Consider the following 16,709-nt stretch of genomic DNA (forward strand, 5'->3'; position numbering starts at 1 on the left):
AACTGTATGGAGGGTTGGCATACCCCTAACCTCCATGTTGCTCAAGGGTCAACTGTAATTTGAGGTTTGGATATATCCTATCTTTTCCTCAGGTTGAAGGTATGATTTTTATATAAATTTATTTGTTCTTGTTGTTCTTTATTGTTTCTGGTGGATATGGGGAGACAAAGATGTAGGTAGCTGCCATTCTTCTTTATTACCTAGAGGCTGTCTCTTGTTCACTCTTAAATCCACCTCAGTGAGGCCTCCAAAGCTGTTTATTTTTGGAAGCTACAATAGTAATGTTGATCCAGTTGCCCAATTCAAAGCAAATTAACCAAAAAGATTATTTCAGTCTTTATCTTAATTACGTTCTCTATAGGACTAAACATTGTTGAACATTACATGAAACTCTTTTTACTTTATTGGTGGCCCTGTCTCTGTTTTCTTATTCCTCTTTGTTTTTTTTGTTTGTTTGCGGTACGCAGGCCTCTCACTGTTGTGGCCTCTCCCGTTGTGGAGCACAGGCTCAGCGGCCATGGCCCGTGGGCCCAGCCGCTCCGCAGCATGTGGGATCTTCCCGGACTGGGGCATGAACCCATGTCCCCTGCATCGGCAGGCAGACTCTCAGCCACTGCGCCACCAGGGAAGCCCTCCTCTTTGTTTTTTATTAATATAGTTTCTGGTTCCTTTTTCTTTGTACACCCCTGAAATGAGTTCTTTATCTAAATACCCCATAAGATACTTCAGAATCAACATATCCAAAATAAAACATATTTTACTCATTTCCAAATTTTTTCTTCCTCCAGTAGATCCAGTTTCGGTGAATGAATCTAACCATAACCAAGTAAGCCACACCCCAAATTTGAGTCATCTTTTGTGCCTTCCACATTCAATGACCAATTGTGTCCTGAACAATATACTTTTTTAACATCTCTCAAATATCCTCCTTATTCCCTTTGGTATGGCATTGCTTCAGACTTCTGTTATGTCTCTTCTGAATTATTGTATTAGCCTATTGTTTCCCTTTCAGTTTTGCTTTTTTCTTTCAATATCAGAATTATTTCTTTAAAAAATCATGTCATGTCTCTTCAGTGGTTCTTTTTCGCCTAAAGGATAAAATCCAAACACCACAGCATGGGAGAAATTCCTTTCATAATATGAGTTCATCCTACCTTTCTGTTGTCACTTCTTCCTTCTCATGATCATCTCACTTCTTCTCCTAGTCAATGAAAATCATAGTGAACAAACTTTAATTCCCCTAACATATCATGCTGGTTTAACCTCTTTACCTTTGTTCATGATGTTTCACTTGGACTACTTCCCACCCCCTTTCTACAACATACACACTTGGGGGATATCTACTAATTTTGAGGACATTGTTCAGCCCAGATATTAACCTTCTTAATGGAGATTTTTACTGACACATGTGTTGAATTGATCGCTTTCTCTTTCTGTCCCAGTTGTAAAAGGCACAACATTCTGATGTAGCACCTATAAGATATTATTTGATTTATTTATTTACATTTCTTCCTTTTGTAAGTTCCTAGGACGAGTACCTGAAATACAGTAGGCTCACTTTACTGGCACTTATTTAAAAGATAAGATGATAGTTTTCTAAGGCTTGCTTTGCCTCCTCCTGATCTAGGACTCTACAACTGGCATCAACAGAAAGAACTTCAGATAGTATTACTGGTTAAAGTGTTCTAGAAGTTTTTGCAAGTTACACATCACTTTCCCCTGCAAAATAATTCCGTGTCTAGATACAAATAGTTGAAGAGGAAATATCAGAACTAACAGGAAATTCGAAAGAAGCACTTACATCAAGAAACATTTGATAAAATTCAGACAATGTCATTAGGTGCTAGAGGGCACGTAAATAGTCCAAGGACTATTAACATGATCTTTAAGAAATTTTGCTGGAAATGATATGACTGGTAAGGGATTAATATCCAAAATATATAAACAACTCATATAACTCAATATTTAGAAAAACAAACAATCCAGTTTAAAAATGGGCAGAAGACCTGAATAGACATTTTCTCAAAAAAGACACATAGATGGCCAACAGACATGTGAAAAGATGCTCAGCATCCCTGATCATCAGAGAAATGCAAATCAACACCAAAAGCACAATGACATCACCTAACACCTGTCAGAATGGCTATCACCAAAAAGAACATAACAAATTTTGGCAAGGATGTGGAGAAAAGAGTACTTTTATACACTGTTGGTAGGAATGTAAATTGGTGCAGCCACTATGGAAAACAGTATGGAGGATCCTCAAGAAACTAAAAATAGAACTACCATATGACCCAGCATTTCCACTCCTGGGTATATATCTGATGAAAATGAAAACATTAATTTAAAAAGATACATGCACCCCAATATTCGTAGCAGCATTATTTACAGTAGCCAAGATATGGAAGCAACCTAAGTGTCCATCAACAGATGAATGGGTAAAGAAGATGTATATATATGCAATGGAATACTACTCAGCCTTAAAAAAAGAATGAAATTTTGCCATTTGCAACAACATGAATGTATTTAGAGGGTATTGTGCTTAGTGAAATAAGTCAGAGAAAGACAAATACTGTATGATGTCACTTATATGTATAATCTAAAAAATAAACTAAATATATCAGAAAAGATACGCAGGAGAGACTTCAAGATGGTGGAGGAGTAAGACGCGGAGATCACCTTACTCTCCACAAATACATCAGAAATACATCTACATGTGGAACAACTCCTACAGAACACCTACTGAATGCCAAAAGGCAAGAAACGGAGCTGTGAAGGAGGAAAGTTTTCCACATACTAGGAAGCCCCTTCGCTGGCGGAGACTGAGGGGGGCGGAGGGGGAAGCTTCAGAGCCACGGAGGAGAGTGCAGCCACAGGGGTGTGGAGGGCAAAGCGGAGAGATTCCCGCACAGAGGATCGGTGCCGACCAGCACTCACCAGCCTGAGAGGCTTGGGCGAATGGGGGCTGTGAGCTGAGGCTCCAGCTTCGGAGGTCAGATCCCAGGGATAGGACTGGGGTTGGCTGCGTGAACACAGCCTGAAGGGGGCTAGTGCGCCACAGCTAGCCGGGAGGGAGTGCGGGAAAAAGTCTGGACCTGCCAAAGAGGCAAGAGACCATTGTTTTGGGGTGTGCGAGGAGAGGGGATTCAGAGCACCGCTAAACGAGCTCCAGAGATGGGCACGAGCCACGGCTATCAGCGCAGACAGCAGAGACGGGCATGAAACGCAAAGGCTGCTGTTGCAGCCACCAAGAAGCCTGTGTGTAAGCACAGGTCACTATCCATACCTCCCGTCCCAGGAGCCTGTGCAGCCCGCCACTGCTAGGGTCCCGTGATCCAGGAACAACTTCCCCGGGAGAACACACGGCGCGCCTCCGGCTGGTGCAACGTCACGCCGGCCTCTGCAGCCACAGGCTCGCCCGCATTCCGTACCCCTCCCTCCCCCTGGCCTGAGTGAGCCAGAGCCCCCTAATCAGCTGCTCCTTTAACCCCGTCCTGTCTGAGCAAAGAACAGATGCCCTCAGGCGACCTACATGCAGGGGCGGGGCCAAATCCAAAGCTGAACCCCAGGAGCTGTGCGAACAAAGAAAAGAAAGGGAAATTTCTCCCAGGAGCCTCAGGAGCAATGAGGAGTTTATTTTTGTATACGGTGTGAGAAAATGTTCTAATTTCATTGCTCCTCATTGCTATTAAGGTTTATTAACATGACTATATGACAAAGGAAGTTTCCAACACAACTGGTTTAAATATCTGTACTCTAGGTACATAAATACTAAGATGGCTGGCAGACATACAAAAGCTGCAATGGTGTTTTTTCTTAGAAAGCCAGGTTTGAGACTAATCCTACTGAAAAATGAGCCTTTGTCATCATCATAGTTGTTAACATTTAGTGAGCACTCTGTATGTGTCCATGTCCTATACTAAACATTTCACAATACTAAGGTAGATATTCTAAATGCCTCTGTTTAATGTCCCTATTCTGCACATGAAAGAACTGAGGCATGGAGAGGATATGCAACTCAAAGCATGCCAAGGCTAGCACATTGCCCATCTCCAGGGGACACACCTCCTAGCCTAAGAGACAGAGACCGCATCCCTCAGAGCTGAGCAGTTCACACTTTGCACAGTTATCACATGCTGATAACATGCAAGACTAACACTGCGGACATCCATATATTTCTGACTCTAGAGACTGCTAAATAGAATTGGAGCTGTGGGCCCAGCTGGAAGGAACAAGTATAGTGTTTAATACTGGAAGACAGAAAAGTGACTCCTGTTAACAGGTCTCAAACTGGAATCTGAAGGGAACATGTATTATCTCAGGATCTTCTGATCTGAGAGTGAAAATAATCACCACCATTTCTCTGATGCAGGCAGCTAGTAAGGTATTCAGAAATTTTATAACAGCCTTCAAAGTTGTAATCCAGACAAGGACTGTAATCTAGGTATAAATGTTATAATAAGTTCCTTTAATAAATTCTGAGTTCATGACAAACATGACTTATGCTTAATTCTATAGTATTATTAAGGGAAAAGTCTAGAGAATCTCCCATGTTGTTTTCTTAACAATGACACACATTGAGATTGTTAATTTACATACTTTATTTCAGCATTTTTAGTATGTTTCTATTGAACCTTAAGTTGACTGGAAGCATGCAATGAGTGTGTTCTTATAATTTATTCCATTACATTTCCTGATTAGCTGTCTAAATCTTTGGTCTTTTGACTTTCACATTAAACAAAATAGTCTACACATTGCTATAACAGCATTCTTTGTCTTTCAAAGCTAAGAATAAACAACACTCTGGCATTTTAATTAGCTGCTTCTCTTTCAGCAACAACCTAGCAAAACTGAATTATAGATGACAGATTGATGTGACTTCAGACATCCCCATCTGTCTAATTGCATCACAATAGACAACACAGGAACGCAGGATGAGAACAATGTTGTTCACTTTTTATTTTTCCTTAAACTCTACCTTGCTATTCTTTCTCTACAGCTATTCCAGTTCACTCAATGGCTTTCTATCCTTTCAGCAGTACAATGATGCCTGTCAACAGAGTACCTGCTATCTTAATACATAGTTATTTTCTAAAACATTGCTATTAGAAGATGAGATAATGAGATAATAACAATACAGTTTTCCCAGCCTCTCCCTCTCCCTTCTTTGTCTCCTATCTCTGACAGCTGGGTGCTCAGGGTACTGGGTCTGGGCTTCCCAGTACCCTGAGGAACTTGGGGTACCCATGAACTTGGGGCCAGGTGACACTACTGTCTCTCAGAGAATGGAGCTGAATAGAGAAATTCACAGGCTGCCACCTTGGTCAACCTCTGTCAAATCTGGGTAGACCATCCAATTGGGTTGTTGATCCAAGAAGTCTAAGCAGAGAGGGAGAATCTAGGTGGGAAACAGTACGTTGAAATAACAAAGAAACGAGGTAAATGCTAGAGAATTTGAAGCAAATGTGTGGGCCAGATCCAGGAATTACTGAAACCTTGCTGTGATAGGGTTATACTACAATGACAGGCAAGACGTGATTCCTATCCTCAGAAGAGCTCAGATAACAACTACAATATAGAGTGATGTGTTAGAACAGAAGTTTGCACAGGTACTGTAAAGGAAATTAAACTACTTGAGGTAGTGAGGCAGGAGATAGGTGGGCTCCAGGTTAGGCATTCACAACTGGCCTCCTGTTTACATTTCTTGGGGCAGGAAAAAGGTGGGCTTCAGGCCGGACACTTAAAACTAGCCTCCTGTTTGCATTTCCTGAGACAGGAGATCGGTGGGCTCCAGGTTAGGCATTTCCAATCAGCCTCCTGTTTGCTCTTTAAAATAGAAATAACAACAGACACAGGGTAGATAGCCAGGCTTTGTCTCCTGAAGACACTTTAAAATAACAGTCCTGGCAGGGACAGAGAGGGGCTAAACCCTGTTTGAGTAAAGGATCAAGAAGTTACATATTTCCCCTCCTTAGGGCAACGGAGACACTACACATGCGCAGAAATTCTCTTCAGGGGTCAAAAGGCAGGGGACACCAGGCCATAATGAGTCTTGCCATTCCCCACCTACCCCAGACACCTGTGCACTGAAATCCATCTTGGCTGAGGGGTGCATTCGCACCTAAGGGAAGGCCCTGAGACAAATTAGCCAGGGGGGCAAAGCAAGACAATTGGCGAGAGGGAAGACAAAGGCCCAGAAAACTGCCCCCTTATAAATGATTTAAACTTCCCAAAGGCATGACTCTCATGACTCTTGCTGAGTTTGCCTGTTTGTCTTTCCCATGTACTCTGCTTTTCCAATAAATGCTTTACTTTTCTCTTTACCTTCCACCTCCTCATCAGAATTTTCTTGTCAAGGCAGGCAATGACTGGGGATTTAGGCTCTAGCTGCTGGCCTTCATGGTCTAGCAGTTAGGACTCCTGGTTTTACCCAGGTGACCAGGGTTCAATTCCTGTTCAGGGAACTAAGATCTCGCTTCCAGCTGCTGCTCACTGCAAGCTACTGCTCACTGCTGTGTGCATCCAAAATCAGTAGGTGGGGGCAGGAGGAAGATCAGCAACCCTGTAACAGGGAAGAAGAGTGGGAACTGAGCCTAGAAGAGTAAATGGGATTAAAATAAGGGAGAACACTCCAAACAGAGAAAACCTAGTGCAAATTCGCCAAGTTGTCATATAGCAAATGGAGAAGACAAAGATTTTAGAATGGCTGTAATGCAGGGTGAGAATGGAGGAGATCCAAGAACTGATACCGGTGAGGTGGGAAGGAGTCAGGGCATAAAGGGACATCTATACTCACAATTTAGGACTTTGTCTGTGGGTAATGGGGATCATTAAAGATTTTAAGGTAGGGTACAGATATTAGCACATTCGTTATTTAGAAAGACCACTTTGGCACTCATGTAGAATATGCCTTAGAAGGACCTGACATAAGAAAAGGGAGATTAATTTATAGGCATTTGCAATATAGTCTATTCAAGATATGAAAAGGAGCAATGAAATTAGAACATTTTCTTGCACCATAAATTCAAAATGGATTAAAGACCAGAAACCATAAAATAACTAGAAGACATAGGCAGAACACTCTTTAACATAAATTGTAGCAATATTTTTTTTTAATCTGTCTCCTAAGGGAAAGGAAACAAAAGCAAAAATAAACAAATGGAACCTAATTAAAAGCCTTGGCACAACAATGGAAACCACTGGCAAAACGACAACCTACAGAATGGGAGAAAATATTTGCAAATGATATTTGGGTAATATCCAAAAAATATAAACAACTCAATATCAAAAAAAGCCAATTTTAAAATGGAGAGAACAACTGAATAGACATATTTCCAAAGAGGAAATGAAGATGGCCAACAGGCATATGAAAAGATGCTCAACATCACCAGTCATCAGGGAAATGTAAATCAAAACTAAAACCACCATAGGATATCACCTCACACCTTCAGAATGGCTATGAGCAAAAAGACCACAAATAACAAATGTTGGTGATGACGTGGAGAAAAGGGAACCCTTGTACACTGTTGGTAGGAATGTAAATTGATGCAGCCACTATGGAAAACGGTATGGAGTTTCCTCAAAAAACTAAAAATTGAACTACACATGATTCAGCCATTCCATTCTTGGGTATACGTCCGAAGAAAACACTAATTCGAAAAGATATATGCACCCCAATGTTCATAGCAGCATTATTTACAGTAGCCAAGATATGGAAGCAACCTAAGTGTCCATCAACAGATGAATGGATAAAGAAGATGTGGTATAAACATACACAATGGAATGCCACTCAGCCATTAAGAAGAATGAAATTTTGCCATTTGCAACAACATGAATGGACCTGGAGGGTATTATACTTAGTGAAACAAGTCAGATGGAGAAAGACAAATACAAATACTGTATGTTATCATTTATATGTGGAACCTAAAAAATAAAATGAATGAATATAACAACACAAAAATCTTCATTCTGCAATAGGGGAGTAAATAAATTATGATTCATAAAATAGTTATAAGTAGTCTTTAAAGACATTGGAAATAATATAATAATATTAGTATTAATATTACAGTTTTAAAAGTACACAAAATACATATGCAGAATAAGCTAATCTCTCCCACATTAAAAGATGTGTACATATTACATATTTACACAGTAAAAAGATTAAAAGGAAAAAATGAATAGGGATGATTCCTAGATATTTTTGAAATGTCTCAACTAAGACATTTTTGAAAACCAAAAGTGACTAAAATGTTATGGAACCTAGTGAAGAGGAAAAATGGGTTTGACATAGTTTCATTGGGTGCTACGTGTTACGAAAAAAGGTTTTTTTTATTCCAACAATTGAGACTCCTCAATAAACTTGTTGCGCCATTTGGCATCCATCTCCATAGGAAGGCACTCTGTTTCTCAGTGGAAAGCCACTCTTCCCTAGCTCATTTTTAAAACAATTGCTAATGGGTGACAAGCTCTGTTTTTCAGGGGACAGTCTTAAAAGGATACTCATTAGCAGTTGATATTTAATGTGAGTGCTTTTTAATGTAACTTCATTCAAAGCTAATTTTATTTAATGAACCTGGGAAAGCTGTAATGAAGCAACACATTCCTGTAGCACAGAACTATTATATTTCCTCTAGTGTAGAAATAGTATAGAGCCAGGACACTTAAGCACATTCAGCAAAGACATGGGGGAAAACATGGCTGCAGTTGGGTTACAGCCAGTAAAGTTTGTCTGCCCATCTAATTTCAGTATAGGAAAAAGTTAACAGTTTCAAAAATTATGAATTTGGGGGAACTAAAGTTAGGCAGATGGAGCTGGGGTTGAAAACTATGATGTGATACCTTTCCTTCTCCCTCTCCTCCCCTAACCTGTCTAGATCCCATCTCTTTTCTTTATTAGGCTGTCTCTTCTTATTTATTCAATCTGTCATCCTTCAATTAAAAACAATATTATTTTCTTTTGCTTAAAGGAACCATAATAGGTAGCCTATTAAGGCAGAAATCATACAGGGTGCTTATTGAAAAAGGTCCTTCAAATGCCCAGGGTGGCGACTACAAGTCACTTGAAAAAGGAAGTGTCAGTTGGCTGCCTCAACTTACTTATGCAAATTTAAGCCAACTAGACCACATTGAGAGTGTCCTTCAGTTCTGTATGCTTAGAAGGAGTTGGTCATCTTGTCTTAGGAGGTGGCTGTAAGAAGGGTCTTATAGAATTTGGAGTGGCTGAAGAAAATGCGTTAGTTCTGAGGATGAAAGACAATGACTCCAATTATTGGTACTGCAATTAGGGTCACTCTGACCCTGTCACAGTGTTCATTGTTACTGGGCCTAGCTTGTCCTTGGGCTATGGCAGTGAGGGTCACCTATGAACCCAAGCATGAGTCCCACTACAGCTGTGCAAGGCTCAAACCTGACATCACTGTGGGGGAGAAGCCCATGGAACTATACTGGTTTTTGTTTGAGTTGAACTGAGAAACTTATATGAAGAAAGCAGCTTTATTCTTTCACACTACTGCCTTTAACCAAGATTTATTGCAGCTTTCTTTACTTATGGATGAAGTCTTGAGTAAACCCCATAGCTTTATGAAGTTGTTTTCAGGTGTTAATGAATGATTCCATTTTTCAGATATTAAAAGTTCAGGCCAGTGTAATCTATAACCTTCAGCCTCTCATCTAAATCATAGTTTCTTCCCACTCCCCACTGTAAGCTAAGCCTGCCCAGACTGGTAAACCCTCAGTGGAAAGGAGATAGTGATGATGCTTTAATTATGTCCTCCCCCTGCTTGATTTGCTAAGTTGCCTCTGGCTCCACCACAGTTGGAGCAGGAGAGAACAGAGAGAAAAATAGCAAAGAAAACAAAACAAAACCCTTATTTGTGACCTGGTATTGGTCCCTCTGGGGGTGTCAGGTGTTCCAAAGCTGATCTTTTTCTGATAAGATAGGTCTGGGGGATCTTCAGAGAACCCCATTACTAGGAGCTCTTTTTTCCATAGCTCTCCAATACAGGTACTGCCCCCTTTGAATTTCTGCAGTCTACCCCATGCAGAATCTTTTTGGGAGTCTCTCAGCCCACCAAGATGGTCTTCTGGGCTAGGATTTTTTTCAAAATGACCAAGACCCACCTATTTTCTGGAAGATCTACATCTGGGGAGGTACTGCTGAATTCTGGAAGCACAGGCTGTTCCTGAAGCCGCCCTTGTTCTTTGCTTTGTCACCATAGGTTGCTCCAGCCAGCTTCTCACATTTAGAATAGCTTATGTCCCTACTTCCTCCAAACTCCAGAAGAAACATGTCAGCATCTTATTGATTCCCTGAAGCCCTCAATCCCTTCACAAGGACGTGGTGTTGTACCATAGCACTCAGACTACTTCCCTTCTAAAGATATCTTCATATTAATCTCTAGTTCTATTAAAAGCCCCTCCTGGGTGGTGGGGTAAGTTTTGCTGGACTGGATTTAGGGGTCATCTTAATAAGTTTTGCAAACATTTGTGCTTCTCTCTGGAATGTGTGGGTATTTAATATCTTTTGTTCATAACTTTGTAACATCGGCCATAACTGATTTAAAACAGGAAAATTCCGTTTTAACATAATTTTGCACTAGAATACATTGGCCAGAAGCAACAGAAATTCTTGCCTGCCCTCCTCATACTTCCCTCTGTACTCCGCCAGAAGTTACATTTACTCTTGGGGCATCGAACATTAAGAAGGGTCATCGTAGTAGTTGGCCAACTGATTGCACTGGATCTTGCTGATGAACCACTGTCCCACATGGTCCCTTAAGGTATGACACTCTGTGCTTAGGGCTGAGAATCTTTGTGAAGATGGAAACCCCAGGGCCTGAGGTCCAGTAGTTCCCTCAGAGGTTTCACTGCCTCCTTGGGTGCTGACAGATAGTAGAGTGTGTGCCACATCTCTCTCCCCATTACTGAGGAGTCACTCCTCTCCTAGCTGCTGCTTCCCTTCTTGCTCTGTGTCTCCATATAATCTCCTCAATGGTTCAGGCTTTAAGGAAACAAAGCAGAACAAGGCCCAGTTTTTTCTGAGGAATATTATAGCGAATTTTTAGACAGAAACCAACATAAATATCTCAATAAATTGAGTAACTATGTGTTATAATAAGTATTAGGAAGGAAAAGTACAGGAGCTGGCTATAAAAATATAAAAAAGGGACCAAAATTAGCTTTGAGGCGAGGCTAGGCATTAGAGAATGCTTCTCTGAGGAAGTTATATTAAAGCTGAAACCTAAAGAGCTAGGGGAATGGAGTGTTCCAGACAAATAGACTGTATTAGTTTTAGTTTCCTTAGCTGCTGTAACAAATTACTGCAAACTTGGTGGCTTAAATACTAGACATTTATTCTCCCATGGTTCTGGAGGCCAGAAGTCCGAAATCAAGTTGTAGGAAGGGCCACACTCACTCTAAAAGTTCTAGGAGAGAATCTTTCTTTTTCTTTTTCAGCTTCTGGTAGCTCCAGGTGGTCCTTGGCTTGTGGCTACATCAATCCAATCTCTGCCTCTGTCTTCAACTTGCCTTCTTCTCTTCTCAATTCTTTGTCTCTTATAAGGACTCTTGTCATTTGATTTAGGGACCACCTGGGTAATCCAGGATGATCTCATCTCAAGATCCTAAACTTAATTATATCTGCAAAGACTCTTTTCCCAAATAAGGTCATTTTCACAAGTTCTAGAGGTCAGGGCATGGGTATATCTTGGGAGGGGGTTGGGGGGGTGGCACTATTCAACCCACTATAGGGACTAACAATGCCAAACCCTTTAAGTCTCCCCTGAACTCTCAAAGTAGTCCCTCTCTGTATCACTCCTTTAACGTGCCATGTTACATGGTATTTGGATAATTATCTTTGGTTTTGGGGCTGTTTTGTACCTCCAGAGTATACATTTATTGAAGGCAAGAACTTGCTATTTTTGCATCCACCTTCAGTGTTCAGAAGAATATGTGCACTTGAGACACTTGAACTGAGTTGCAGATTCAGAATCATGTCCATTCCAACTATTTGGGGACAAAAGAAATGGCAATTTTTGAAACTAGAATTAATAAAGCATCACAAATGAGTGAGATTGCCCATCTGTGGAAATCTTTTCAGGAGAAAACGATTTGGATGAGTGTTCCTGATAAGATTAGGGAGCTTCTTTTCTCCCAGCCAGGGACATAAGGGACATAAAAAAAAAAAAAGTCTTCAATCTAGAATGTAATTAATGAAAAACAGGCTGTCATTTTGGAAATAGTGACATGTGTATCTTGAGGGTATGTTGTAATAAGTCTTTGGCAACTGTTAAGGAACATTGAAAAGGTAAATGTTAGAGAAAAATTTGTGATTACTAATCTGTCATTGTCAGAGGCACAGAGACACTGTATCTGGCAGATGTGAATTTATAGTCACATTAAAGCTGCACCACCTAGTGGATTAGGGCTAAGACTCAGAACATTGGGACTTCCCTGGTGGTGCAGTGGTTAAGACTCTGCACTTCCAATGCAGGGGACCTGGGTTTGATCCTTGGCCAGGGAACTAGATCCCACATGCATGCCACAAGTAAGAGTTTGCATGCCACAACTAAGGAGCCCATGTGTCACAACTGAGAAGCCAGAGAGCCACAACTAAGGAGCCTGCTTACTGCAACTAAGACCCAGTGCAACCAAATAAATAAATAAATATTTAAAGACTCAGAACATCACCCAGGTTCCTTTGTTTGGGATAGTATGCTTGCCACGAATCTCCTACTGACAAGTCAGTTTCCCAGGTAATTTGACAACTGGATGTGAGGTGACACGGTGGAGGGAGGACTATGTCCTGCACAGTAGACATGGGTATGTCTGTCACCAATAAAGTTTGCTTTCTGTCAAATTATATTGACCCTCGTGGCAGTGTCTTGTGAAATTGGATGGCATGAATCAGTTCCTAGAATGTGACTGATCCTCAGGCAAAAAAATAAAATGAATGTGCCATACGTGGGACTAGATCCTAATCTCTTGGTTGTCTCTCTGAGGAGACCCAGGCTCAGGCGTCCCAAATCTGTCATATCTACCCCTAAAGTTTGCTATTTAGAAGTGTGATTGGGTAGCAAGTCAAGAGGAGCAAGTAGCAGCCCATAGATAGGGTCTTTTTTTTTTATGCAGCAGGTTCTTATTAGTTATATATTTTATACATATTAGTGTATATATGTCAGTCTCAATCTCCCAATTCATCCCACCACCACTCACCACTCCCCCACTTTCCTCCTTGGTGTCCATACATTTGTTTTCTACATCTGTGTCTCTATTTCTGCCTTGCAAACCGGTTCGTCTGTACCATTTTTCTAGATTCCACTTATATGCGTTAATATAGGACATTTGTTTTTCTCTTTCTGACTTACTTCACTCTGTATGACAGTCTCTAGGTCCATCCACCTCTCTACAAATGACCCAAATTCGTTCCTTTTTATGGCTGAGTAATATTCCATTGTATATATGTACCACATCTTCTTTATCATTTGTCTGTCGAAGGGCATTTAGGTTGCTTCCATGACCTGGCGATTGTAAATAGTGCTGCAATGAACATTGGGGTGCATATGTCTTTTTGAATTATGATTTTCTCTGGGCATATGTCCAGTAGTGGGATTGCTCGGCAATATGGTAATTCTATTTTTAGGTTTGTAAGGCACCTCCATACTGTTCTCCATAGTGGCTGTATAAATTTACACTCCCACAACAGTGTAAGAGGGTTCCCTTTTCTCCACTCCCTCTCCAGCATTTGTTGTTTGTAGATTTTCTGATAATGCCCATTCTCACTGGTGTGAGGTGATACCTCATTGTAGTTTTGATTTGCATTTCTCTAATAATTAGTGATGTTGAGCAGCTTTTCACATGCTTCATGACCATTTGTATGTCTTCTTGGAGAAATGTCTATTTAGGTCTTCTGCCTTTTATTGACTGGGTTGTTTGATTTTTTTAATATTGAGCTGCATTAGCTGTTTATATATTTTGGAAATTGATCCTTTTTCTGTTGATTCGTTTGCAAGTATTTTCTCCCATTCTGAGGGCTGTCTTTTTGTCTTGTTTATAGTTTGCTTTGCAAAAGCTTTGAAGTTTCATTAGGTCTCATTTGTTTATTTTTTTTTTATTTCCATTAATCTAGGAGGTGGTCAAAAAAGGTCTTTCTGTGATTTATGTCAAAGAATGTTCTTCCTATATTTTCCTCTATGAATTTTATAGTATCCAGTCTTACATTTAGGTCTTTAATCCACTTGGAGTTTATTTTTGTGTATAGTGTTAGGGAGTGTTCTAATTTCATTCTTTTACATGTAGCTGTCCAGTTTTCCCAGCACCATTTATTGAAGGGGCTGTCTTTTCTCCATTGTATATTTTTGCCTCCTTAGTCATACATTAGTTGACCATATGTGTGTGGGTTTATCTCTGGGCTTTCTATCCTGTTCCTTTGATATATGTTTCTGTTTTTGTGCCAGTATCATATTGTATTGATCACTGTAGCTTTGTAGTATAGTCTGAAGTCAGGGAGTCTGATTCCTCCAGCTCCGTTTTTTCCCTCAAGATTGCTTTGGTTATTCAGGGTCTTTTTTTCCTCCATACAAATTTTAAAATATTTTGTTCTAACTCTGTAAAAAATGCCATTGGTAATTTGATAGGGATTGCATAGAATTTGTGGATTGCTTTGGGTAGTGTAGTCATTTTCACAATATTGATTCTTCCAATCCAAGAATATGGTATATCTCTCCATCTGTTTGTGTCATCTTTGATTTCTTTCATCAGTGTCTTATAGTTTTCTGAGTACAGGTTTTTATCTCCTTAGGTAGGTTTATTCCTAGGTATTTTATTCCTTTTGTTGCAATGGTGAATGGGATTGTTTCCTTAATTTCTCTTTCTGATCTTTTGTTGTTAGTGTACAGGAATGCAAGTGATTTCTGTGCATTAATTTTGTCTCCTAAAACTTTACTAAATTCATTGATTAGCTCTACTAGTTTTCTAGTGGCATCTTTAGGATTCTCTATGTACAGTATCATGTCATTTGCAAACAGTGACAGTTTTACTTCTTCTTTTCCAATTTGTATTCATTTTCTTTCTTTTTCTTCTCTGATTGCCATGGCTAGGACTTCTAAAACTATGTTGAATAATAGTGGTGAGAATGGACATCCTTGTCTTGGTCCTTATCTTAGAGGAAATGCTTTCAAGTTTTCACCATTGAGAATGATGTTGGCTGTCGGTTTGTCATATATGGCCTTTATTATGTTGAGGTAGGTTCCCTCTATACCCACTTTCTGAAGACTTTTTATCATAAATGGTGTTGAATTTTGTCAAAAGTTTTTTTCTGCATCCATTGAGATGATCATATGGTTTTTATTCTTCAATGTGTTAATATGGTGTATCACATTGATTGATTTGCGTATATTCAAGAATACTTGCACCCCTGGGATAAACCCCACTTGATCATGGTATATGATCCTTTTAAAGTGTTGCTGGATTCTGTTTGCCAGTATTTTGTTGAGGATTTTTGCATCTATATTCATCAGTGATATTCGTCTGTAATTTTCTTTTTCTGTAGTATCTTTGTGTGATATTGGTATTAGGGTGATGGTGGCCTTGTAGAATGAGTTTGGGAGTGTCCCTTCCTCTGCAATTTTTAAGAAGAGTTTGAGAAGGATGGCTGTTAGCTCTTCTCTAAATATTTGATAGAATTCACCTGTGAAGGCATATGGTCCTGGACTTTTTTTGTTGGAAAATTTTTAATCACTCTTTCAATTTCAGTACTTGTGATTGGTCTGTTCAGATTTTCTATTCCTTTCTGGTTCAGTCTTAGAAGGTTGTGCTTTTCTAAGAATTTGTCCATTTCTTCCAGGTTGTCCATTTTATTCACATAGAGTTGCTTGTGGTAATCTTTCATGATCCTTTGTATTTCCACAGTGTCAATTGTTACTTCTCCTTTTTCATTTGTAATTTTATTGATTTGAGTCCTCTCCCTCTTTTTCATGGTGAGTCTGGCTGAAGTTTTATCAATTTTGTTTATCTTCTCAAAGAACCAATTTTTAGTTTTAGTTCTTTGTTACTGTTTTCTTTGTTTCTATTTCATTTATTTCTGCTCTGATCTTTATGATTTCTTTCCTTCTACTAACTTTGGGTTTTGTTTGTTCTTCTTTCTCTAGTTCCTTTAGGTGTAAGGGTAGATTGTTTATTTGAGCTTTTTCTTGTTTGTTGAGGTAGGGTTGTACTGCTATAAACTTCCCTCTTAGAACTGCTTTATCTGCATCCCATAGGTTTTGGATCATCGTGTTTTCAGTGTCATTTGTCTCTAGGTATTTTTTGTTTTCCTCTTTGATTTCATCAGTAAACTCTTGGTTATTTAGTAGCATATCATTTAGTCTCCATTTGTTAGTATGTTTTTTCCCCTGTAATTTATGTCTAATTGCATAGTGTTGTGGTCAGAAAATATGCTTGATATGATTTCAATTTTCTTAAATTTACTGTGGCTTGACTTGTGACCCAAGATGTGACCTATCCTGGAGAATGTTCTGTGAGCACTTGAGAAGAAAGTGTAAGCTGCTGTTTTCGGATGGAATGTCCTATAAATATCAATTAAATCTATCTGGTCTACTGGGTGCTTTAAAGCTTTTGTTTCCTTATTAATTTTCTGTCTGGATGATCAGTCCATTGGTGTAAGTGAGGTGTTAAAATCCCCCACTATTATTGTGTTACTGTTGATTTCCTCT

The sequence above is a fragment of the Delphinapterus leucas genome, chromosome 7, assembly GCF_059928025.1.
Source record: "Delphinapterus leucas isolate spDelLeu-1000000601 "Yukka" chromosome 7, BTC_Dleu_Yukka2, whole genome shotgun sequence".
Classification (NCBI taxonomy): Eukaryota; Metazoa; Chordata; class Mammalia; order Artiodactyla; family Monodontidae; genus Delphinapterus; species Delphinapterus leucas.